General features: G+C 33.8%; 1 long non-coding RNA gene across 2 annotated transcripts; it reads right to left on the bottom strand.

The window, feature by feature from the left end:
• Window positions 1-963: 963 nt before the first annotated feature.
• Window positions 964-27910, bottom strand: LOC118969137 (uncharacterized). 2 transcript variants are annotated; one of them, XR_005057033.2, is made up of 4 exons: window positions 27756-27910; window positions 7284-7345; window positions 7102-7173; window positions 964-1655 (listed from the first exon to the last, which is right to left on the bottom strand). It is a non-coding gene; the product is annotated as an uncharacterized lncRNA (long non-coding RNA). The 2 variants fall into 2 exon arrangements; XR_005057034.2 differs by lacking the exon at window positions 7284-7345.

Genomic DNA, 27910 nt, shown 5'->3' on the forward strand with positions numbered 1-27910 from the left:
ACTATACATGCTGATTTTGAATGTTATATAAATGGAATCGTACTGTAATCATTTTGAATGACTCTAGTCATTTGAACGATGGAAATGGAATCGTTACCCATTTGTGCATGGCTGTTTATTCAACATTATGCTTGTATGTTTTATCCATATTGCTAGTCATAGTTGTCATTTGTTCATTCTTAATGCTGCATAGTACTCCATTGTGTAAACATGGAATTGTTTAAACCATTTTAATGTCTGTAGACATTTGGTCAGTTCTAGCTTCATGTAATTACAAATAGTATGGCTATTTCTTTTTTATTTCTTTAGAAACCCTATACATTTCTTTTGGTGAAGTTAAGTATGTATTTCTATTGGATATAAACCTCAGAATAGAATTCCATGTATAGGGAATGCACTAGTTGTTCACTTCTGGTAGATCTGGCACACAGTCTTCAGTTATGGTTGCATTAGTTAATATTTCTCACCAGAAATTTATGAGAATTCCAGTTGTTCCACCTACTATCATTCTGGCATTTTCTGTCTTTTTTATGTGAACTGTTCTTCTGGGTTTGTAGTGATATCAACTTAATAGTTGTAATTGTTATGTTCCTGATCTCTAATGAAAGTGGGCACCTTTCAATATGTTTACTGGGTATTTGGATATCTTTTGTAAAGTATCTGTTCAAGTCTTTTTTCTACTGTGTATTTACATTTTTGAACTGCATACAATGATACTTATTTCTGTATAATTGAAGTTATATTATTATATTATTTAATTTGATAAATTAAAACATAAGAACATATTAGGCTAGTAAAAGTGGCCTCCTTTTTCCTCCAATAAAAGAGATTAATACCACATCTGGCTTACCTTTTCTTTGAAAATTATAATTCTTATCAGCCATGACTGGGCTTTCTAGAAGCAGAATCATCAAAAAATGAAAACTAAATCTAGAATATAATGAACATTTATTTATAGTTCAGTTTTATTCATAAAAAATTTTGAGGGACAATATTTTTCTGGGGATCAGGGAGACTGTAGTCCACTGTCTTGTCCATGCTATAAACCGAACATTTAAAACAATTCAATTACCTTAAGAATTAATATTTCTATATAGGTATCAAAGAAAAATTATCACACTCCTCAAAACTGGCCTCTTTTTCAGTATTATAAAAACAGAACACTGAATTAAATTAACTAGTGTCTTCTCCCATGTGAAATGTCCTTTATTTTCATCATTTGAGTTTATCATTGAGTTATCATAGTACCAGGTAATTTATTTCCTGGGAGAGATAAAGTAGAGATAAGGTTTAGGAGGTATTGGTCAGAGGACTGAATTGATTTCCTATGAACAAATTGCTTGTGATAGTGTGTGATGATGAATTATGTTCTGTTCAGAGAAGAAGGCCTCCTTTCCTTTCCTTTTCTTGAACTGGTTGATAAGTCTCCATTGCTTCAGAGCCCCTGAACTGATGATTGCATATCTTTCAACCTGTCTCTGGCTCAAAACTCAAGCTGTATATGAGAAACGACAATACCAGAGTGAAAAAAAAAAAAAGCTGAGAGTGAATTTATGCTGCTGTTTTCTCTGTCACACTTCAACAAAGGTCAGTAACAGGTTTTCCAAGCCATTAAAAGTAATTAGTCTTGCCGTAGCAGCTAGCCACTTTGAGGCCTGTATTTAAGGCAGACAAAAAGCAGCAACATTTTAGAAAAAGTTTTAAAAAGGAACTCATACTTAATTCAAATGCAGAGTCAGTTAGTAAAAAAATCACAATTATCTAGGATTAGTAATCATTTCTTGTCTATGACCAGTGTTCTGTTTTGTTCTTTAATGGTTGATTTACTTTATTACAAAGACTATTTTTTATAAGGTATCATTGATATACGCTCTTATGAAGGTTTCACAAGAAAAATAATGTGCTTATGACATTCACCCATATTATCGAGTTCACCCCATACCCCATTGCAGTCACTTTTCATTAGTGTAGTAAGATGCCAGTAAGTCCCCACTTGTTACAAAGACTATTTTTAAGATAATTTTAGGTTTATGTAAGAAATGAATGGAAAGCACAGAGATTTCCCATGTACTTCCTGACTCACACACGCATATATACTTTATCAAACCACCAGAGTGACATATTTGTTATAATTGATGAACCTACATTGACACATCACAATCACCCAAAGGCCATAGCTGATGTTAGTGTTCACTCCTGGTATTGCACATTCTATGATTATGGACACATGTTTAATAAAGGTATCTGTAATTATAATATACAGAGTATTTTCACTGCTCTGAAATCCTCACTGCTCCACCTGTTCATCCCTTTTGCCCATTCTCCAACCCCTGATTCTTGTACTGTCTCCATAGTTTCACATTTCTAGAATGTTATGTGATTATAATCATACTGTATGTAGCCTTTTTATGTTGCCTTACTTCACTTACTAATAAGCAGTTAACTTTCCTCCATGTCTTTTCATGGCTTGATGGCTCATTACTTTTTAGACCTGAACAATATATCGTTGTACGGATGCTCTACATTTACTTATTCACCTACTCTAGGACATCTTGGTTGCTTCTAATGTTTGGCAATTACAAATAAAGCTACTATAAACATACATGTACAGGTTTCTATGTGGTTTTTATGTGGAAAAAAGTTTTCAACTTCTTTAGATAAATACCAAGGAGCACAATTGCTAGATTATATGATAAGAATATGTTTAGTTTTGTAAGAAACTAACAAATTGCCTTCCAAAGTGGCTATATCATTCTGCATTCTCACCAGCAATGAATGAGAGTTCCTACTGCTCCAAATCCTAGTGTAATATTTTACTTATGGGGTGGTAACATAGAAGGTATTGAGTTTGTTAATTTCAAGTTCTACTTGTTAATTGCTGGTATAAAGGAAAGTGATTAACTTTTCTATATTAACTTTGTATCCTGCAATCTTGCTCTAATAATTTATTATTTCCAGGAGTTTTTTAGTTGATTTTTTCAAATTTTCTACATAAACAATTATGTCATCTACCAAGAAAGAGGCAATTTTATTTCTTCCTTTTCAAATTGTATCTTTATTTCATTTTTTTTCTGTCTCATTTCATTAGCTAGAACAATATTAAATGGGTGTGGTGAGAGGAGATATCCTTGTCTTGTTTCTTACACTAGTGAGGAAGCTTCTAGTTTCTCATCATTAAATATGATGTAAGCTGTAGTTTACTGAGATTTTTTTTATGATGAATGGCTGTTGGATTTTGTCAAATGCTTTCTATGCATCAATTGATATCATCATATAATTTTTCTTCTTTAGCTTTTGATGTGATGGATTACACTAATTCATTTTCAAATATGGAACCAAGCTAGTATACATGGGATAAATCCTAATTAGTCATGGTGCATACATTTTTATACATCGTTGGAAATAATTTGCTAATATTTTTGTGCATTTTTGCATCTATGTTTATGTGAGATATTGGTCTATAATTTGCTTTTCTTGTAATGTCTTTGTCTGGTTTTGGTATTAGATAATACTGGCCTCATGGAATGGGTTAGCAAGTTAGGAAGTTTCCCATCTGCTTCTATTCTCTGAAAGATATTACAGAGAATTGGTATCATTTCTTCCTTAAATGTTTGGTAGAATTCATCAGTGAATCCATATGGGTCTGGTTATTTCTGTTTTGGAAAGTTATTAATTACTGATTCAATTTCTTTAATAGATACAGGTATATTCATATTGTCTATTCTTGTATGTTTTAGCAGATTATGTCTTTCAAAAAATTGGTTATCAAATCTGTAGGTATGGAGTTGTTCATAGCATTCTCCAATTATCATTGTCATGTCCATAGGATATCTCCTCCTTCATTTTTATTAGTGATTTGTGTCCTTTCTTTTATTTTGTTAGTTATCCTGGCAAGAACATAGATTTCATTGATGTTTTCAAATATCAAGATCTTTGTTTCACTCATTTCCTTCTATTGATTTCCTGTTCTTAATTTCATTGATTTCTACTCTAATCTTATTAATTTTCTTCTGCTTAATTTCTTTCTGCTGACTTTGCTCTTTTTATACCTAGGCAAAGACCCCAGAGAACTGCATTAGGAGACAGGGAAACCTAACAGAACTATTTCCAGTCTTACAGGATGGAAAAACAACAAAAATTAGAAGGTTTAATGAGTAAAAATTCAGTACAAAAGAGGGATAGAGAACTGAATTTATCTTGCCAGTGAATTTTTCCTAATAATAGTTGTAAAGATTCTAGGACTTAGATGGGACAGATGCAGAAACTGAAAACAATAGATTTTAAAGCAAAATAGACCTAAATAAATGGAGGAATTTCTAATACTTCATGCTAGGAAGATGGAAATTCTTCCAAAATTTATCTATATACACTTGAATTCCAATTAAAACACTACATTAGCTTTTATTTATGGACAAAAAATACAGATAAATTTGTATTATCTACACTTTCAAAGTAGAAACACTGAGTTCAACAAACTTAAACAAGAATGATTCTTGATATTTATAATATCAGATAGATACTGAGATATATTTTAAACCTAAATTAATTATATGCTGTTGGTGCAAGTACAGAAAATAGATCAGTGTTAAAGAACAGAGTCCAGAAACAGATTCACGTATGTACAGACACAGATTGAACAGTGTTAAGTGGAAGAAATGATGGTCTTTTTAATAAATGGTGTTAGGTCCAGTTGGATATCCATATGGGGGGAAATGTTTTTTAATTTCTGTCTTACACTATAGCCTAATTCTTAATATATTATAAATCTAAGTGGAAATAGAAAAATAAAAATAAAAATACTTTAGGGAAAAAAAGAAAAATACAGTCAAAATCTTAGGGATGGTTAAAGATATCCTAAGACACAAATGGTAATACCATAAAGGAAAAATAATGATAAACTAGATTTTATTCAACTAAAGTTCTTTTTGATCAAAAGACATCAAAAGTGTGCAACATAAACCATAAAATAGAAGAGGATATTTTAGCTAAATTTTGAAATTTTTATAGTTTTAATCTGTATGTAATAATGAGCACAAAAATATTTTTATATACAAATAGATGAATCTCACAAACATAATGTTGATTGAAATAAGCCAAAGACACCATCATAGTAACTATATGCCTACTTGTATCATTCTCAAGAACTTGCAACGATAATATATAGTTAGAAAGTCTGAATAGAAATTACTTTTAGAAGTGACTTGAAAGTGGACAAGAGCTTCTAGGCACTAATATTCTATTTCTTGATTTGGGTGTTGTTTACAGCAATCTGTTTATTTTGTAAAAATGCACATATGATTTGTAATGTATGTACACATGCACATGTATGTACACATATATTTATATCTTTATAAGTGTGCCTATCTATATATCTATCTGTCATCTATCTATATGGTATACTTCTATATTTCTTCTTTAAAAAAGTGGTGAGTGATTGGTTATAAAAAAGATAATTCATTTATTCAGCAGATAAGTATAATGTATAATTATTAGGGGTTTGGTGACAGGCGCTCTCCTAAGTGTTCAAGAAACACTGGTAGGCCATATAGAAAAGATCTTCCCCCAGTACTTCTGAGACAAGCATAGATGATTATTAATTTGATAAAATATACCTACGTATTATTAAAATTATTTATTAATAATGGTAAAAATATGAACATTCCCATTTTTATTCTGTCAGCCTCATGTGTTTTTGGAGCACAGTGTCAAATCAAAACTTTTTCCTGTCAGTTAGTTGTCTCATTGTTAAAGAAAAACCCATTACAGAAATGTTTTGGTACTCAAATAACCTAAACTCATGAAGTCTGATTAAACATTTTTTAAAACTTTTTTTATTAAACATTATTTGGAGGAGGAAAATTAGCATCTAAATATTATGAATATTTTCATAGGAACATTATGTTTCTCTACCCAACTTTATTTACTTTTGTGAAGATATTTCCTATTTTTGCATCAAATAACACTGCTTTGGTTTGACCTTGATCACACAGATAAGCTCTCTCTGTTGATCAGAATCTCGAGATCTCGACAATGACAAGGGATGCATATAAAACTCCCATGAAAACACTACAGTCCATAGTCAGAATGGTTTGTCACTTACAGTGTACTTGTGTATTTTGATAATTCAGTCATTTATATTCTCTGAGTGTAGTGACTGGATAAAAATGTTAACTAGATATTAAAATGTGTTATCACATAGCAGTATCTTTGTTCTACATGTTCCATTTTCACAAAATGAATCACTCAAAGCAAAGTACATTAATACACAAACAGTCAAGGGCTATGTGTTGATTTAAGGTAGAGATCCATGATAACACACTTGTTAAAATTATTTAACATGAACAAACACAACAAAACTTATTTGCAAAAAATGATCTATTATGCTTTATTTATTCAAAGCCCTGCAACTGCTCTCAACTATAATCTGTCCTGGTGCTTGAAAAATTTAAATGATTCTCCAAATACTATAACTATAATTAGATGTATACAAACACACATACACATACACACAAATACATATATATATGACTTACACATCTATGTATATACCATATATATAAAATATACATACTTAACTATATATTCTATCAAGATACTAGATAGACTGTCTTCAGAAACATTCTTTTCTTCTCAAGTTATTTGTTTACCTCTTTCATCTTCCCACAAAGCAATTATGAGCCAGTACTCACTCTGGACAGGTAGCTGTGTGTTTTCAACTTTTTGACAACTTTAAAATGGTTGTATCAGTAGAAAATAATATTGCATTCTATTTTCCTTTCATTTTGAACAATAGCATTTTTAATTAAAATAATTTCTATGTAATAGTGAAAAATGTTTGGCAGAAAGTAAATGTTTTGCAAATGAACATAAGCATTATTATTCACGATTTGTTCTTCTTTCTTCCTTTAGCGGAGATGGCTTAAATTTTATTCCAGAAGATGTCTCCAACTTCCAGTAGAAAATTTTAATTCCACATTCATTTTAATAAATTGGCAAATAGAATGGCATCACTCCTAGCTATCTGTTAGCAATTCTTAATTACAAATTCTGTGCTGTTTAATACCAATCACAAGCTTAGGTCATAGATAAATTTTAGATTACCTGTGATATGAAATCCATCATTCTTTGCAAGTAGTTTGCCTTGTATCCTTGCATTATGCCAGATCATGATACCTGTGATCAGAAAGAATCATTTAGTTTTCCTGTTCACTGGATTTATGAAACTGGGCTTTGTCATATAAAAGACATGCACTGAAGAGCATAACGGCAAATACTTTACAAACCTTTTGACTTGGGTTTTTGTATTTATGGTGAGAATGCCCTTGTCGTGTTTCCTAATAACACCCTATAAAAAAAGAAGGTAACATCTTATTTTGGTTCTGAGTAAAAGTTTTGGTTCTCCTGAGCAAGTTGTATTTTTATTATTTATCTATCTATCTATCTATCTATCTATTATCTATCTATCTATCTATCTATCTATCTATCTATCTATCTATCTATCTATCTATTTATTTTTGTTTTTATACTGGGTCTTGGAAAACAATGTTTTTCTCTTTTCTAGGGCAGGTAGGAAATACAAAGCCCAATTTTGACCTATAGTTGGCAAGTTACAGGATTTCCTGACATGTGCCTTGAGGGCTACATTTTACTTTTAGCTTCATTTGATATTTTCATTTGTATTTTCTTTGTGCCTTTCAGGCCTTATCTACAAATAAACTATATATTATTTTCTTTTTCTTTTTTAAAACTCACAAAATATAAGTTTCTTTTTTTAAAACTCACAAAATGTAAGTTAAAAATAAACATACAAACTTACTGCACTCTCCCGCCTTTTTAAAATATAAAACAATCTATAAAATATGTAATTCAAGTCATTTCAAATCCCATCTGGAAGAGTTTTAGTTGGTTCATTCAATGTCATTTGAGTTTTGTTTATAGAGAAATAGAAGAACCAAGGTTATCACAGAGTAATTTAACAGATTATTGATGTAACGTAGGCATAGAAGTTTTCCACATTTTTGAATTATGACCTCTTTGAAAGTATAAATGGAGTTACAGTATAAGGCAGTGAGTACCAAGTGAAGAAACTCACTTGGAATTAGATTATTGTTCATATGCTCTAGTGAAACATACTCAAATGCACCTATTTAATTACTCTAAAGCAGCGCTGTCAAATAGAAATATAATGTGAGCCACAGATAGAATTTTAAATTTTCTGGCAGCCATTTTAAGGTAAGTGAATAGAAGCAGATATAGTTGTTTTTAATAATACATTTTCTTTAATACCATACATCTAAAATATTATCATTTCAACATACAGTTAAAGTAAACGATATTGAGGGAGTTTGCATTCTTTCCTTATTTCTATTTTTTCCTTTCAGGTCTATTAGTGTTGCTCTATGTATTTTTAAGATATATTATTTTGTGCCTCTGTTTAAAACTGTTATGTTTTCTTGGTGAATTGACCTCTTTATTAACATGTTTTGCCTCTATTCCTGATGATATTCCTAATTCTAATGTTTACTTTGTGCTACAGTAATAGAGCCAATACAGCTGTATTAAAAAAAAGTGTTATTTTTAGCATGGGATGCTTTTTTCTAATCTTTCAATTTTAAATTCTCTTTATCTGTGTACTTAAAGTTAGTATTTAGTAGACAGCATGTACTATTCATCTTGTTTAAAAATCTCTTACTGATAATCAGGTGTTCAAATCACTTATGTTAAAAGTATTGATATGGTTACATTTAAATCTACCATTGTCTAGCTGTCTTCTATTTTTTTCCATCCATTCTTTGTTTCTAGCATCCATTCCTGCCTTCATTTAAATCAAGTGTTAGGATTCCAATTCATCTCCACTATTGCCTTATTAACTAAACACCTTCCTCACTCCCTTCCTCTCGCTTTTTTCCTCTTTCCTTTTTTTTCAGTCTTATCACAAGGTTTTAAATATAACTTATCTGAATCTATGTATAAATATTATCATACTACTTTGTCTATAATAAGGGAAGTCACAGTGTATATCCATTTCTTCTCACTTATCCATTGTCATATATTTCACTTGCAGGCTTTACTTGTTATAACCCCACAACACATTGCTATCATTTTTGCTGTAGAGGAAATGTCAGGGTATTTCTTCTCAAATGGGCTAGAGAGTAAATATTTTAGGAACTGTGGGTCACATATTACATTAGGTGAATAGCCTTCATTTTTTGCTTTTGTTTTTATGATTGTTTCAAAATGTAAAATATCATTTTTAACTTCTAGGGCCAGGAGTCTGATTTTGTAAACGGGCTGTAGTGCTAAACATTAAACAGTCAATTTTCTAAAAATAACTATAAATAAAAGAAAAATATTTTCTACATTCACTTCCATTTTTTACCTTTTATGTCCCCTTCATTTTTTTGTATAGATGCAAATTTCCATAAAGTAACATATTCCTTCTGCATAGAAACCTTTAACATTTCTTACAGGAAATCTGTATTCTTTACTATCTCTTAGGTCAAATTCTTTAACATCATCTTAAAATAACATTTTTTATCTTATTTAACATCTCATGTCTTTATTCATTAACACTTCTAACATGTCTATTGCCAATGACTTCAAGTAGTATTGGCTTTTTTCTCACTGGCTTATTTCACTTAGCATGATGCCCTCTGGGCTCATCCATGGTGTTGCAAATACATGTATCACATTTTCTTGAATTATTCATTTGTTGATGGGCACTTAGATTATCTCCACACCTTGGCTATTATGAATAATACTGCAATGAACAGAACATGGGAATACAGATATCTCTTTTGAGATAAAAGTTTCATTTCCTTTGAAAATATGCCCAGAAATGAATTGCTAGATCACATACTAGTTCTTTCATTAATTTCTTAAGGAACCTCTACCACTTTTCATAATGGATGTACTAGTTTACATTTCTATCATGAGTGTGCAAAGGTTTCCTGTTCTCTATATCCTCCCCAGCATTTATCTTGACTTTTTGATAACAGCCATACTAACAGGTGTAGTGGGGTTTCTCATTGTGGTTTTGATTTACATTTACTTGATTAATAGTGATATTAAGCAACTTTTTATGTAGCTGATGACCATCTGTATATCTTCTTTGGAAAAATGTCCTTTCAGGTCCTTTGACCATTTTTTAATTGGACTGTTTTTTTTTTCCTGCTATTGAGTTACAAGGGTTCATTATATATTTTAGACATTAACCTCTTATCAGATATATGGTTTGCAAATATTTTTTCCATTCCATAGGCTGTATTTTTGAGGATATTATTTTAATGTGGTGCATCATATTGATTTGTAGATGTAGTACCTTATTTGCATCCCTGGGATAAATCTCTCTTGATCATGTTGCATGATCCTTTTAATACATTGTAGAGTTCAGTATGCTAATATTTGGTTGAGAATTTTTATTTGTACATTTATCAGGGATATTGACCTGTAATTTGTTCTTCTTTTAATGTCCTTCCTTGGCTTTGTTGTCAGGGTAACACTGGCCTTATAAAGTGAAGTTGGACATGTTCTCTCCTTTTTTGAAGGATTTCAACAATAAAGGATTATTATTAATTCTTTTTTAAAGGTTTGTAGAATTCACCAGTGAACCTATCTGAGCATGGATTTTTCTTTGTTGCAAGGTTTTTGATTAGTCAATCAATTTCTGCTAGTATTTGGTCTGTTCAGATTTTCTATTTCATCATGATTTAGTGTGGGTAGATTGGATGTTTCCAGGAATTTTTCCATTTCTTCTAAATTATCCAATTTGTTGGCACATATGATCCTTTGTCTCTTATTATCTTTTGTATTTATATAGTTTCAGTTGTAATATCTCCTCTTTCACTTATAATTTTATTTATCTTAGTTTTTTTTGCTGGGGTTAGTCTAAAGGAAGGAAAAATAGGCCAAATTAAAGGGAGAGAGGATATATTGTAAGTTATGGGTTATCAGCTAACAGAATTTAAACCCAATATTTCCTTGTTTCTTCTTCATTAATGTATATTAACTCATATAGTAGTTTTAATTGATTAGAATTGCTAGTGTTTGGATTTCTACACTATGCATCAATTTCCCCTGTTCATATTTAGCCTAAGCTTATTGCTGTGTGCTTTAGTCTTGGTCTAATGAGGAGAATGTCTTGAGAGGGGCTTCATAAAGTAACTTTAATTAAGTCTACTACATACTGTTTACCATAATACTCTACATATATGAAGGCATTTTTCAAAATAAGCACTTTGTAAGGTCATCAAAGATGTTCTCTAACATCCTGGGTATTCACGGAATGTGGACTATGTTTTTCCCTTTTTCACAAATTCCAAGGACACATGCAACCAAAAATGAAAGCACTAGAATTTTCCTTAAAGTCTGTCTAAAACCAAAGATGTCCTATACACTCTACCTCATTCTGTTTTTTTCTTCTTCTCAACCTTCTCTTCTAATGGTCTAAAACTATGCAATAATAAGACATATTTTATTCTTTACATGTATTCTTTATTTTCTTTTTTAATCATAAATATTTTTCACTGCTGCATGTGCTAAGAAGCATAAACAAAATAATAAAAATTCAGTTAGGCCCAATGTTTAAAAGAATGTTTAAGGACTCTGTTCTTGGGTATTAGTGGGAATAAAGGGTTCTATAACATGAACAGCTGGAATAGTGGAGAATTTTTTCTATTACTTGCAACACTCCAGGAGGTTCCTAACTACTGAATGTTAAACAAACAATAATCAACAGACAAACATCGCCAAATTGTCTATTTTCACTTATGAAACTCACTAAGAAATTATAGGCTGTTGCTTTATTCTTAAAAAAGAAAAAGCTATAACTTTATAACTAAGAGGGAATTAAAATAAAAAATACAAGAAAACAAGTAAGAGGCAGGATTTTTTTCAGAATGATTTTATGTTCTTTACAATATGGAAGAAAAATTAAATGTAAATTTTTATTGTGGGTTTGTTTTGTTTTATTTTAGTTGGTTTTATAAAATAGAAACTTGACAGAGGATTCTTTTCACTTTGTTTAAAACATGTCAATAAAATAATTTATGTAAGCATTCATAAAAAACCTATAATCTTTATTTTTCACCTCAAAAGAGGATTTGATATTACTACTTACTGGTACATTCAAAACACTTTACTTGGATGTGTGGGTGTAAGTAAAATTTTTATAAACAACATACTAAAACTACTCCAAAGTTATATTCCTGGATTCATGATTTACAGTTATATTCATGACTATATATCAGGTTCATCCATCAACATCCTTTCCACATCCAGTAGGTAATATTCCAATCAAATGAACTGGTTTTTTATAGCATCCTTATTACACTGTGTCTAGGAGGCATGTTTTTAGTGATATCCTCAAAAAAATTTACTCATATATTGTTATAAAACAACAAAAACTAAAAGTAAGTCTGCCTCTGTCCTCACCTCACTGAAAAGCAGGGTATGGTATTTGCAAGAATGTGGACTTTGTGTCAAGTAGACATGGGTATTGATTAGAGACTTAAGATTAATTAGCCTGTGACATTACAAATACATGATTCCCCTTTTGGTTTTTTCATGAATTAGGAGAAATAATATTTACTCTGAAGGATGTTTCCCAACATAAATGATGTGATTTATAGGAAATCAACAATCTTGATAATCCTGAAACTATGTAGGTGTTCATTAACTACCTCATTCTTTTTCCCATTTTTTATTACTGAAACACAAGCTTAATGTATTGCTGAAGACTTAAGCTTAGCTGTAATATCTTTTATGGTCACCCTGCTTCAAATCGTAGTTTTTACAAATTTGTGTGCTTTATTTGTATGTGTTACTTCTTCACCTTTCTCAAATTCAGCCCAGCATTCAAGGTCCTTCCAGTCTTGTTACAATCACATTCTATTATTATGATAATTATGGAATTTCCACTCCAGATAACTTTTTCTAATAAGAATTAAGACCAAGGATAGAAGTGTCCTGTCCATAGGATGTCTCCTCCTTCATTTCTGATATTACTAACTGTGTCCTATCTCTTGTATTATTAATTGTCCTGCCTATAGTCTTACTGAGTTTATTGGTGTTTTCAAAGATCTGGATTCTGTTTTCATTAATTTTCTCTACTGATTTCCTATTTTCAATATTATTGTTTTCTACTTCTTACTATCTCTTTCTTCTGCTTAATTTGGATTTACTTTGGTCTTCTTTTTCTATTTTCCTAGGGTGAAAACATATTAATAATTTTAAATCTTTCTTCTATCTAATATGTATATTCAATACTATAAATTTCCTTCTTATCAATGCTTTTGTTGCATCCTACAAGTTTTGATAAACTGTAGTTTAATTTTTATTTAGTTCTAAATATTGTTTAATTTCTCTTGAGGTTTCTTCTTTGACTCATATGTTATTTAGAATTGTGTTATTTAATCTCCATGTATTCGAGATTTTTCCAGTTATCTTTGTTAGGGATTACTAGTTTAATTCCACTGTGATCTCACAGCAGACATTATATGACTTCCATTCTTTTAAATTTGTTGAAGTGTGTTTTTGGCCCAGAATGTGGTCTGTTTTGATGAATGTTCCATGTAAGCTTGAAAAGATAGGAATCTTTTCACACACACAGAATGGAATGCATTGTTGCTACTACTGTTTTTAACAAAGTGTATTATCTGTTAGACATATTAAGAATAAGAAAAATGAAAGTGATTATATTTACTTTAAGTTATTCCTTTTTCAATGCCTTTCCTTTCTTTGAGTATATCTGAATCTCCTACCTATATTATTTTCCTTCTTCCTAAGGAACTTCTATTAACATTTTTTGTAAGGCAGGGCCACAGGCAACTGGCAACAAATTCCCTCTATCTTTGTTTCCCTAAGAAAGTCTTTACTTCTTCACTTTTGAAGGATAAATTCTCAGGGTACAAAATTCTAGGCTGATGACTTTCTTTTTCTCTCAACAGTTTAAAATTTTACCATTCTCTTCTTCTTACTTGCATGGTTTCTGAGGAGAAGTCAGATACAATGTTGATATTTGTTTCCTCTATAATTAGGGTGTTTCCCCCTATGGCTTCTTTTTGGGTATTTTCTTTGTCTTTGACTTTCAGTAGTTTGAAAATGATATGCCCAGGTACAGTGTTTTCATTTGATTTGCATTTATCTTGCTTGGTGTTCTCAGAGCTGCTGTATCTGTGATTTGCTGTCTGATAATAACTTGGGAAATTCTCAGTCACTATTGTTTCTCTTCTTTTTTTCTGTTCCTTTCCCTCTTTCTTCTGGTATTCCCATTTTGTATATGTTACACCTTTTGTAGTAGCCTGAAAGTCTTTGCATATTCTACTTTATTGAGTTTTTTTTATTATCGTTGTCTGTAGTTTTATATTTTTGAGTTTTTTATTGATGTATCCTCAAACTTATAGATTCTTCCCTCAGCTGTGTCCAGTCTATTAACAATTCTTTCAAAGGCCTTCTTCATTTCCATCACAGTGACTTTTATCTCTAGCATGTCTTTTCTTATTTCCTAGGATTTCCATCTCTCTGCTTTCACTGGCTACTTGTTATTGCACACTGCCTACTTTATCCACTAGAACCCTTAGTATATTAATCATACTTTAAAATTTCCAGTCTGATAATTCCAACATCCCTGCCATGTCTCATTGTAATCCTTGCTCTATCTCTTCAAAATGTATTTTTTCCTTCCTTTTGATATACCTTGTAATTTTTGATACCTGGACCAGATTTATGGTGTAAAAAAAACTGTTGCAAACAAGCTTTTTGTAATGCGGTGGTGAGTAGGGGTGTGGGGAAATTATCTGCATTCTATGATTAGGTCTCATTCCTTTAGGGAGCCTATGCCACTGGCTGTCACCTTCATGAATGTTTCTAAGTTTCTTTCCCCTTTGGTGGGACAGGATGACTACAGAGGACTGCAGTTAGGTGTTTCCCTCCCTCCCTAAGTCAGGCTCTCATTAACTAGTTCTTCCTGAGGGCAGGTCTTTGTAAAAGGACAGAGTGCTCTGCAGTATTTCAAATGGTTTCTTTCCCCTCCTTTACCAGAAGCATTAGAGGTTTTTTGTCAGATATTTACTATGGGAAACCGGTCAAGCTCTTGAAGGTAAGTATAACAATATTTTGGAAGTCCCCATATGCAGTTGTATGCAAATCAATCTGGGACTGATACAGGAGATAAAAACCCCTTGGAGTTTTTAACTGTCAGAGTTGTTCACAATGAGCCTCCAGCAATTCATCAATAGCTATTCAGGTTTTCCTATCCTGACTCTGTTTCCTGCAGTGTCTCTACCCAGGTAAGCCATTATTTCCTGTATTTATCTGTCTGTGTCCTCCTCTATATTAGGGATACAAGAAGAGTTGTTGATTTTTGAGTCTGAGTCTGTCTATTGTTTTGCTTGTTATTAGTAAGGAGTGGTGCCTTCCAAGCTCCTTACACATGGAATAAAAAATTCTGAGTGACATTTTTTAAATACAGTCTGTCAATGTCACTCCTGGGATACCAGATCTTGATTTATTAAACATTTAATGTAGCTTTCAGGAAACTGCTCATTTCTAACTTACTCATCTCACCAGTCAATTCATATTATTGCTCTTTCACCGTCTGTACTCATTCTTGTGGAATAGTTCTTCAAATTTTCCATGGTCCTTCCTTCCTAAGGCCTTGAACACATATTGCATAGTTGTGCAGATAATATACTGTAGTGCATGTAGAACCATGCACATGTTTTTTTTTATGGTGCATTTACCATAACTTTTATCAATTACTAATGTCTGATACAATTAAAATTTTTTCTCAGTATTCTAACTTTTTCTAATTTCAGCTTTAAATTTATTACTATCTTCCAAAAATAATGCATTTAACAAGAAAATATATATTCACATATACTGATTATTGTGCTATAAGATGGGAAGAGCTATAGGAAAGCCAGGGAATATTAGAAAAAGGCCAATTTTTTAAGTGGTAATATTCTTTCCTAGGAATACTCTTTCTCTCACCTCATTAGCTTTGTTGACTTCTACTTACCTTTGCCTATCAGCTCAAATGCCTCTTCTCAGTGACTCAGCGTTTTAAACTGCAAATGATGGTAAGTCAACTAATAGTGCTTTGTGTAGTAGGACATCGAAAAAGTCTCATAAGGAAGAAATATGGAAGTAAGCAATCTGGGACTGATACAGGAGATAAATGATATACTTAAATTCAAGACTTTTCTTTTCATTGTGTCATCCCAAGTGTGGTGTGTGTGTGTGTGTGTGTGTGTGTGTGTGTGTGTGTGTGTGTGTGTTTAACTCATGTAGGCAAAATAGCTGTTGTAGCCCCAGGAATCAAATCTGTGTTGCAAATAATAAAAAGAAAGAATGGGCAGTATCTGTTTGACTTCTACTTACTTCTCAGTTTATTAACTGTAACTAGCAGCTGGAAAGTCTAGTTTCAAGGGAATCTAACATCAAAATAATTTTTATAGTTGAGGAATAGAAAGGAGGAAGTCGAAAAACTGTCAGTCAAAAACCGTCACCTTTTATGGAAACTTCCTAGACATTCCTGTGTCAGACTTCCATGATTTGCTGTGATAGCAAATCATGGTACTTAGCATGTAACAAAATTGTAAATTAGCTCTATTTGCATGCTATTTTATTATGATCTGTCTTCCATTAAAATACAATCTAGGGAGGACAGAAATATATAATTTTTTCTCTTACTAGTTTAACCTCATATTTTCAATAATAGCTTTAATTATTTAATTAGTTAATACATACTGTGTGCTTAAAACAAATTATGGAATGATGAGATTAGTGTAGTTAAGGTCTGTTTGTCTTCCTCATTTTCCTTAAAAATTTTTGTACATTTTTATCAACACACAGTATGTTCTATTTTCATAGATAGTTTGTTTATTGTGCCACCTAAATTAGTCTGTTTACCAAGTTACTTAAAAGTAAAGCATTTTCTAATTTTTCTTTGATTGTTCTATCTTGCTTAGAGCATAATAATTAATATTGTAGTAGTTCACACTATGAAATTCTATGTATTCATAGTAATTCATATGTATGAAAAATCAGTATTTCAAAGCATCATTTTTGGAAGATATTAAATGAGTTTGAACTTGAAATTTGAAATGGTCGATGCTCTACAGCCGCATGTGCATGATTCTACCTGCTGTAGCATGTGGTCTGGATTATATTTCTTACATAAAAGTTTTGATGATCACCTAATTCAACCATACAAGAATGGCTATAGTGATGGGGAGGGAATATAAATCACTAGTGAGATTACATCTAAGTATTAGCAACAATGGATGATTAAATATAGATTTTAGTTTAGACTACAACCTAAGTAATAGAGGAAAATCAAACTACTGCTGAGGTAATCATCCCCCACCTTTGGAGGTGAATGGACTATTTACAGGAAAGTAATAATAAAAAAAAATCTGTCGATTCTCCAGTCTAACTGGAAACTTTCCATGTACATACTTGATTCTACTTATTACACAAAATTAGAGAATAAATTGGGTTGAACAGAATCCAAACTCAACATTTGTGTATTGGCCAGGCCAAGGGTAATGTAATCAAAGCAAGAACAACAGTTGAACTTAAATTCATAAGAAGGCCAGTAAAGGGAATCATTTATTAATTAATTTATTCATTCAACAATGGTTTATATGTATTCCTATATTTGTACTTAGCCATGCAAAGGAAATTAAAATATTTACCATCCCAGTCATAATAAAGCTCTCATTTTAAAGAGAAGAGATCTTTTAAATGTTCTAAAAGCAGTTGTGATTTATTTGAAGAAAAATATATCGAGTTATAAAAATTCTGTATTTCTTTCCTCTCCTGTCTCTCTTGTTTTTGTTGTTGTTATTGTTTGTTCATTATTAACCATGGGTGGGCACTGATCAGGCTGGTCCAGATATCTTGGTTATGTTACTTATTTTGACTCAAAGTATATTTTATTTATTGTATACATACATATACAAATATAATTGTATAGCTATTTATAATATAGCAAGTGTAACATTTTCCTTAGTATGTTACTTACATTTTTACATTTATAATGTTATTTCCTAATGTATGATTTTCCATCTTTCCAACTCTATATAAACTATGTAAGAAAAGGAAGATACTTTAATTATTACAACTCTACATGAAAGAAATAATTACCTCTATTTGCAAAGTATTCAGTAATTTTCTACTAATTTATGCAGACAAAAGTAATCTCCTAAAGGTATTAAATTTTAAAAGATCTGTATTTCTACATGATTTTTATGAGGAAGTGGAGAATTTTTGCAATTTATGTGCAAACATACTAATTTTGCCCTTGAAATTATAAATTAATCATTTTAGTGATGGTTCTTATTAATGAAAAGATACATTATTTGCAAACTTCATAATTCACTATTAGTGACAAATATTATGAAACTTTAAACAAATAATCTAGGCACCTAGGATCTTAAAATCTGAGATGGAGGCTCTTTAAGGTGAATAGGTTCTTGTCAATTTCTTCCTTCATTTTTGTTTTAAAATCTACCTTTTAGGTAAAATTCACATGCCAAAATCTCATAATAACTTTCCTAGAAAATTAAAGAGTATTCTTTTTGTTCCAAGTGCCATGGTATAGATTTTACTGATGTCTTATTCATAAGATGCCTCTTTTTTGTGTGTGAGACAAAGCTCAATTCACTAAGGTGAGTAAGAGAGATGTGAAATTATCAGGGAATAAAATGTATTTTTCACATTTCACATAAGTACCAAGAGGTCAATTAGACACATTGCCTAAAAACATTTTTTGAAAACAATTTTTAAAAATAAAATCTTAAATGTCTACTTTTAGATATTTCAGGATATTAACAATCAAGAATTCTCTGTTAGTTAAAAATCCTTGAAGGTCTGTGTGTGCAATCTTCTCCATGTCCTGTGGGCAGAGTTTCTTTGGACGTATTTAGTATTCTGCTTGGACAGAGGAGGAGCTGTTAATCTGTTAAAGCCAGAAAGAATTAACCCATGTACAATGATATCTCACATGATTCCTTTCAATATGTGTACATATTGTATGGTTCAGCTGGATATAATCTGAATTAGCATTTTATTTAAAATGATGAGGTGATCACGGGAAGATGGCAGCATGAGTAGTTCAGAGGAAATCTCCTCCCCAAAACATATATATTTATGAAAATACAATAAATACAACTATTCCTAAAAGAGATACCAGTGGATGCAGTACAACAGCCAGGATACATCTACATCTGTGAGAAATCAACATCACACAAAGGGGGTAAGATACAAGCTGCGGCCAGGCAGGACCCAAACACTCCCCCACCACAGAACCCGGCGGGAAGAAAGGAGTTGGAATGGGGAGAGAGTGAAAGCCCAGGACTGCTAAACAACCAGCTCTAGAAATCTGCACCCAGAGAGCAGACACAAGGTGAACAGGGGCTGGATATTAGAGAAATGGAAAAGCAAAACCTGTGGGCAGATTCCCGCAATTGGCGGCCCTGAGACAAAAGAAAAGTGAGTGCTTCCTGCAAGTCTTAAAGGGACAGGGACCCCATAGTTGAACGAAGTCATCCTGGTACACTTAGCCAGCAGCTGGGAATCCTGGGAATCTTAGGCACCCTAAACCCCAGGGAAGCAGCACAGCTCTGAAGCCCCTCACAGCATTAAGCAGCCTGCCAGTCGTTCCTCCAACCAGCGTGGACCCCAACACACCAGCCCAGTAGCAGGAGAGTGGCAGCATGTACTGAGGACGGTGGCACCGGAACGGACTGGGAGCAGATCGTATGAGCCAATGGCACCAGAGGGGACCAGGAGAGGCTTGTGCAAGCCCACAGCAGCGACGACCAAACAGCCCGGGTACGGCCTGCGCACACTGGTGGCAGTGGAGCCAGAGGAGCCAGGTAGAGGTCCGCGTGGGAGAGCCCCACGCACACCTGAGCGGAGCCAGAGGGAGCAGGTGTGCTCCCAGCAGCCAACTGGAATCCCAGCCCAATGCAAAGCCGCCCGGGCCAGACCCAAAGGCCGTTGCTGCCACACAGCTGCCTGGCAGGGGCACTGCTATCACGGAGGAGTGCACCTGGCATGTCTGCCACTCCCCGCAGGGCTCTGTGCTGCTTGGATGAAGACCCTGCCCACAGCAGCTTAGGGGACTAACCTGGTGGCAGCTCCAAGAGTGCGGGTAACCGACACAGGCAGTGGAGAAGGGCAAGGCATCCAACAAGCAGGAAAGGAATTTCTTCTCCCAGCTGACACACCCTCAACCTGCCTATAGCCACTGCTATCACCATGAAAAGGCAAAAAAATTTAAGTCAGTCCAATAGAGTTCAGACAACACCTGAGAGAGGAGCTGCAGAGAGAGACCTAACCAGTCTCCCTGAAAAAGAATTCAAAATAAAAATCATAAACATGCTGACAGAGTTGCAGAGAAATATGCCAGAGCTAAGAGATTAAGTCCAGAGGGAGATCACAGACATCTGGAGGGAGATTACAGAAGTGAAACAAACTCTGGAAGGATTTATAAGCAGAATGGATAAGATGCAAGAAGCCATTGATGGAATAGAAACCAGAGAACAGGAACACATAGAAGCTGATGCAGAGACAGATAAAAGGATCTCCAGGAATGAAACAATATTAAGAGAGCTGTATGACCAATCCAAAAGGAACAATATCCACATTACAGGGGTACCAGAAGAAGAAGAGAGAAAAAGGGATAGAAAGTGTCTTTGAAGAAATAATTGCTGAGAATTTCCCCAAAGAGGACAACACCAAGACACATAATAATTAAAATGGCAAAGATCAAGGACAAGGACAGAGTATTCAAGGCAGCCAGAGAGAGAAAAAAAGGTTACCTACAAAGGAAAACCCATCAGGCTATCATCAGACTTCTCAACAGAAACTTTACAGGCCAGAAGAGAATAGCATGATATATTTAATGCAATGAAACAGAAGGGCCTTGAACCAAGGATACTGTATCCGGCACGATTATCATTTAAATATGAAGGAGGGATTAAACAATTCCCAGACAAGCAAAAGTTGAGGGAATTTGCCTCCCACAAATCACCTCTACAGGGTATCTTAGAGGGACTGTTCTAGACGGGAGCACTCCTAAAAAGAGCACTGAACAAAACACCCAACATATGAAGAAGGGAGGAGGAGGAATGAGAAGGGAGAGAAATAATCATCATACTGTGTTTATAATAGCTCACTAAGTGAGTTAAGTTAGACAGTAAGGTAGTAAACAAGCCAACCTTGAACCTTTGGTAACCACGAATCTAAAGCCTGCAGTGGCTATAAGTACATATCTTCAATAATCACCCTAAATGTAAATGGAATGAATGCACCAATCAAAAGACACAGAGTAATAGAATGGATAAAAAAGCAGGACCCATCTATATGCTGCTTACAAGAGACTCACCTCAAACCCAAAGACATGCACAGATTAAAATTCAAGGGATGGAAAAAGATATTTCATGCAAATAACAGAGAGAAAAAAGCAGGTGTTGCAACACTAGTATCAGATGAAATAGACTTCAAAATAAAGAAAGTAACAAGAGATAAAGAAGGACATTACATAATGATAAAGGGCTCAGTGCAACAACAGGATATAACCATTATAAACACATATGCACCCAATACAGGAGCACCAGTATATGTGAAACAAATACTAACAGAATTAAAGGAGGAAATAGAATGCAATGCATTCATTTTGGGAGACTTTAACACACCACTCACTCCAAAGGACAGATCCACCAGACAGAAAATAAGTAAGGACACAGAGGCACTGAACAACACACTAGAACAGATGGACCCAACAGACATCTATAGAACTCTACACCCGAAAGCAACAGGATACACATTCTTCTCAAGTGCACATGGAATATTCTCCAGAATAGACCACATACTAGGTCACAAGAGGAGCCTCAGTAAATTCCAAAAGATTGAAATCCTACCAACCAACTTCTCAGACCACAAAGGTATAAAACTAGACATAAATTGTACAAAGAAAGCAAAAAGGCTCACAAACACATGGAGGCTTAACAATATGCTCCTAAATAATCAATAGATCAATGACTAAATTAAAATGGAGATCCAGCAATATATGGAAACAAATAACAACAACACAAAGCCCCAACTTCTCTGGGACGCAGCAAAAGCAGTCTTAAGAGGAAAGTATATAGCAATCCAGGCATATTTAAAGAAGGAAGAATAATCCCAAATGAATAGTCTAATGTCACAATTATCGAAATTGGAAAAAGAAGAACAAATGAGGCCAAAGGTCAGCAGATGGAGGGACATAATAGAGATCAGAGAAGAAATAAATAAAATTGAGAAGAATAAAATAGAAAAAATCAATGTTACCAAGAGCTGGTTCTTCAAGAAAATAAACAAAATAGATAAGCCTCTAGCCAGATTTATTAAGAGAAAAAGAGAGTCAACACACATCAACAGAATCAGAAATGAGAAAGGAAAAATGACGATGGACCCCAAAGAAATACAAAGAATTATTAGAGAATACTATGAAAACCTATATGCTGACAAGCTGGAAAACCTAGGAGAAATGGACAACTTCCTAGAAAAATACAACCTTCCAAGACTGACCAAGGAAGAAACACAAAATCTAAACAGACCAATTACCAGCAATGAAATTGAAAGAATAATCAAAAAACTACCCAAGAACAAAACCCTTGGGAAAGATGGATTTACCTCGGAATTTTATCAGACATACAAAGAAGACATAATACCCATTCTCCTTAAAGTGTTCCACAAAAATAGAAGAGGAGGGAATACTCCCAAACTCATTCTATGAAGCCAACATCACCCTAATAAGTAAAACTAGGCAAAGACCCCACCAAAAAAGAAAATTACAGACCAATATCCCTGATGAATGTAGATGCAGAAATACTCAACAAAATATTAGCAAACTGAATTCAAAAATACATCAAGAGGATCATAAACCATGACCAAGTGGGATTCACATCACAGATGCAAGGATGGTACAACATTAGAAAATCCATCAACATCATCCACCACATCAACAGAAAGAAGGACAAAAACCACATGATCATCTCCATAGATGCTGAAAAAGCATTTGACAAAATTCAACATCCATTCACGATAAAAACTCTCAACAAAATGGTCATAGAGGGCAAGTACCTCAACATAATAAAGGCCATATATGATAAACCCACAGCTAACATCATACTGAACAGCGAGAGGTTGAAAGCTTTTCCTCTGAGATCGGGAACAAGACAGGGATGCCCACTCTCCCCACTGTTATTCAACATAGTACTGGAGGTCCTAGCCACGGTAATCAGACAAAAGAAAGAAATACAAGGAATCCAGATTGGTAAAGGTGAAGTAAAACTGTTACTATTTGCAGATGGCATGATATGGTACATAAAAAACCCTAAAGACTCCACTCCAAAACTACTAGAACTAATATCGGAATTCAGCCAAGTTGCAGGATAGAAAATTAACACACAGATATCTGTAGCTTTCCTCTACACTAACAATGAACCAACTGAAAGAGAAATCAGGAAAACAGTTCCATTCACAATAGCATCAGAATGAATAAAATACCTAGGAATAAACCTAACCAAGGAAGTGAAAGACCTATACCCTGAAAACCACAAGACACTCTTAAGAGAAATTAAAGAGGTCACTAACAAATGGAAACTCATCCATGCTCTTGGCTAGGAAGAATTAATATCATCAAAATGGCCATCCTGTCCAAAGCAATATACAGATTTGATGTACTCCCTATCAAATTACCAACAACATTCTTCAATAAACTGAAACAAATAGTTCAAAAATTCATATGGAACCGCCAAAGACCCCGAATAGCCATAGCAATCATGAGAAGGAAGAATAAAGTGGGGGGGATCTCACTCCCCAACTTCAAGCTCTACTACAAAGCCACAGTAATCAAGACAATTTGGTACTGGCACAAGAACAGAGCCACAGACCAGTGGAACAGAATAGAGACTCCAGACATTAACGCAAACATATATGGCCAATTAATATACGATAAAGGAGCCATGGACATACAATAGGGAAATGACAGTCTCTTCAACAGATGGTGCTGGCAGAACTTGACAGCTACATGTAAGAGAATGAACACTGCCTAACCCCAAACATGAAAGTAAATTCGAAATGGATCAAAGACCTGAATGTAAGTCATGAAACCATAAAACTGTTAGAAAAAAAAATAGGCATAAATCTCATGGACATAAACATGAGTGACTTCTTCATGAACATATCTCCCTGGGCAAGGGAAAAAAAGGCAAAATTGAACAAGTGGGACAATATCAAGCTAAAAAGCTTCTGTACAGCAAAGGACACCATCAATAGAACAAAAAGGTGTCCAACAGTATGGGAGAACATATTCATAAATGACAGATCCAATAAAGGATTGACATCTAAAATATATAAAGAGCACGCACATCTCAACAAACAAAATGCAAATATCTATTTTAAAAAATGGGCAGAGGAGCTGAATAGACAGTTCTCTAAAGAAGAAATCCAGATGGCCAACAGGCACATGAAAAGATGCTCCACATCGCTAATCATCATAGAAATGCAAATTAAAACCACAATGATATATCACCTCACACTAGTAATAATGGCTGCCATCCAAAAGACAAACAACAACAAATGTTGGCAAGGTTGTGGAGAAAGGGGAACCCTCATACACTGCTGGTGGGATGTAAATTAGTTCAACCACTATGGAAAGCAGTATGGAGGTTCCTCAAAAAGCTCAAGATAGAAATACCTTTTGACACAGGAATTCCACTTTTAGGAATTTACTGTAAGAATGGAACAGCCCAGTTTGAAAAAGACAGATGCACCCCTATGTTTATCGCTGCACTATTTACAATAGCCAAGATATGAAAGCAACCTAAATGTCCATCAGTAGATGAATAGATAAAGAAGATGTGGTACATATACACAATGGAATGTTACTTAGCCATAAGAAAAAAACAGATCCTACCATTCACAGCAACATGGATGGAGCTAGAAGGTATTATGCTCAGTGAAATAAACCAGGTGGAGAAAGACAAGTACCAAATGTTTCACTCATATGTGGAGTATAAGAACAAAGGAAAACTGAAGGAACAAAACAGCAGCAGAATCACAGAACCCAAGAGTGGACTAATAGTTACCAAAGGGAAAGGTACTGGGGAGGATGGGTGGGAAGGAAGAGATAAGGACAGGGAAAAAGAAAGAGGGCATTACGATTAGCATGTATAGTGCGTGGGGGGCATGGGGAGGGCTGTGCAACACAGAGAAGACAAGTAGTGATTTTACAGCATCTTACTATGCAGATGGACAATGACTGTGAAGGGGTATGTGGGGGGCACTTGGTGAAGGGGGGAGCCTAGTAAACATAATGTTCTTCATGTAATTGTAGATTAATGTTACCAAAATTCAAAAAATAAATAAATAAATAAATAAATAAATAAAATGATGAGGTATTTTAGCAAACATTTGTTGCTTCTGGAGTGCCTAATATGTGCAAAGTAGCATGTTAGGCTTCAGAATTATTCTAAAAAAATGAATCAGATACAGTCTCTAACATTAATGGTTTATAATCAAATGAAATGTTTAGGCTGAAATGTACCAAATTTCCTTATATGGGACCTGTTTTGTACTGTAATAAAAGATGTCAGCACTGTGTTGAGGGAATAGTTTTTTGCCTCTGGCAGTCAAGGTAATTTATAGGGAGAAGTTGACCTTTGTAGGTGGGTTCCGAAGACTAGCAGGCTATTGTTAGGTACAGAAAATTAAGGTGCAAAGTGTTTAGTATAAGAAACTGCATGTAGAAAAGTTCAAAGGTGTGAAGTTAAATGGTGTAGTTGAGAAATAATCATGGGACTGTACCATATGTAAGATATAAGATGAGGGATGAGGAGAGAAGAATGGCGGGTTGGGTATGGACAGATTATGAAGGACTGTGAACACCAGCCTAAATCATGTGAATTTTATTTCAGGAAGTTTTAAAGCAGTTTGAACAGGAGAACGACATTATGTGAATTCAGATGTATCTGATTACTGTGGTGACATTACTCAGACAAAAGTTGCTGAGAGCAAAACTAAGAGTTTAGATATGAGGCAGAATTTTATTTCAAAATGAATTACTCAAAGTAACAAACCTTGACCTATAATGAAATAAATTGGCAGAACCATTCTTCTAAGTCAGCATAGCATTAAAGTTAAATGATTGCTCTACCCTCTCATAATCTATGTGGCCTAAAGAGAACATTTGTACACTCTTCTCACAAGCATATGCACACTGACAACAAAATTAGCTCCCCAGTAAATGGGAGTGTCAAATTATGTCTCATTATTACTTGGTCCCACTGCCTGATTTCCATCAGGACTGCCAGCACCTTGGAATACAATGTAAGCTGTCCCTAACCTGGGGAAGTTCTGTGATTAGAGGAGGTGGCTCATATTAACTTTACCATAGGGCTAATATTATCTCTACTTAGCTCTAATATTAGGACCACAGTTATACTTGGTCAAATCCAACTGATTGTTCTATCACTTTGTGAAACTGCTTCAACATGAGAAGCCCATATCTATTAAATTTTATTGATGTATAAAGTGCTCATAACTTATAAGAAAACAACAGGAAAAGAATCCAAATTATTGAAAGCAATTTGCAGGAAGGCAGCTTTTATAACTATCTAATCTATCTTATAACTATAAGAATAGTGGGTAGTCCTATTGAATACTATTGGAAAATAACATTTTTGAAAATATTTATATTAGTTTGGTTAAATAGTTGCTGCATTTCAGTCTTTAAAATCAAGGAGGAAATAATAATCTACATTTATTGACAACAAAAGATGGTTCAGGCACTATGTTAAATGCTGTGCATGAATGATATCTTTTAACTTTCATAACTATTCATAAGGTAGATATAATTAATGTACCCACTTTGCAGTTTCAAAAATCAAAGTATTTATTGTTAAAATTCATGAAATTAGTAACTGGAGACTCAGATAAAAAAAATCTCTCTGATGATAAACCTTAGATTCTTATCCATTCTCTTACAGTGCATTTCCTAGTATTAAAACTTCTTCTTATAAAAACCTAAGCCACCAGATGCTTCTCATTGCATTAATTTCACACAGGTCTCAGGACCTGACAATCGCTATAACTATTAGCTCTAACTTTACATATTTCGGGGACACCCACTAGCAAAGGGATTCTGAAACACTGGCATTATTTGGGATTATTTAAGGTACACAAGATATTGATGATGATGGTAATGAAGTGATATTAATAAAGTTAATATTTATTGAAGATTTAATGTATATTAGACCCTATTGTAAATAGCTCCCCATCCACTTCAGAGCTGCCTATAAAATATAAAAGTATTCCTATATTGATCATGCAAGAATTAGAAAGTTTTATGTTTCTTTAGCTAGAGAGTATCCTATTCTTTTACTGCCTATGTAATTCCAACTGAATCTTCATGCTTAGCTTAGAAATCATTCCTCCAATAAATCACTATGTTAATCACTTTAGTGCCTACCAATTCCACCTTTGTTACATTTATACACTATCTGGTCCATACTCTCACATTTGTCCCATGTGATTTGTAGGCTTGGTCCCTCTCCCTTACATCCATTACACTACGAACATAGAGAAAGGAAGGCTTGCCCATCTTTTAATACTGCCAAACAACAATGACTTGCACATACTAAGCAGTTAATAAATATGCATTAAATAAATAAACATAAATTGGGCTAAATTTCTGTTACCTCGTCATCCTTTGGCATTCAAATTACAGACAATTCCTAATTCAGGGCAGCTCAGCATAGCTGGAGTCACCGCCTCTTGGCTCCTTTCCTTCGTCAGCTACAGTTGTGATGGATGCTTTGATTCCTCCTGGCAATGGCTCGCTCCATGATGGTTC

This window comes from Manis javanica, chromosome 7, assembly GCF_040802235.1.
Source record: "Manis javanica isolate MJ-LG chromosome 7, MJ_LKY, whole genome shotgun sequence".
Lineage (NCBI taxonomy): Eukaryota > Metazoa > Chordata > Mammalia > Pholidota > Manidae > Manis > Manis javanica.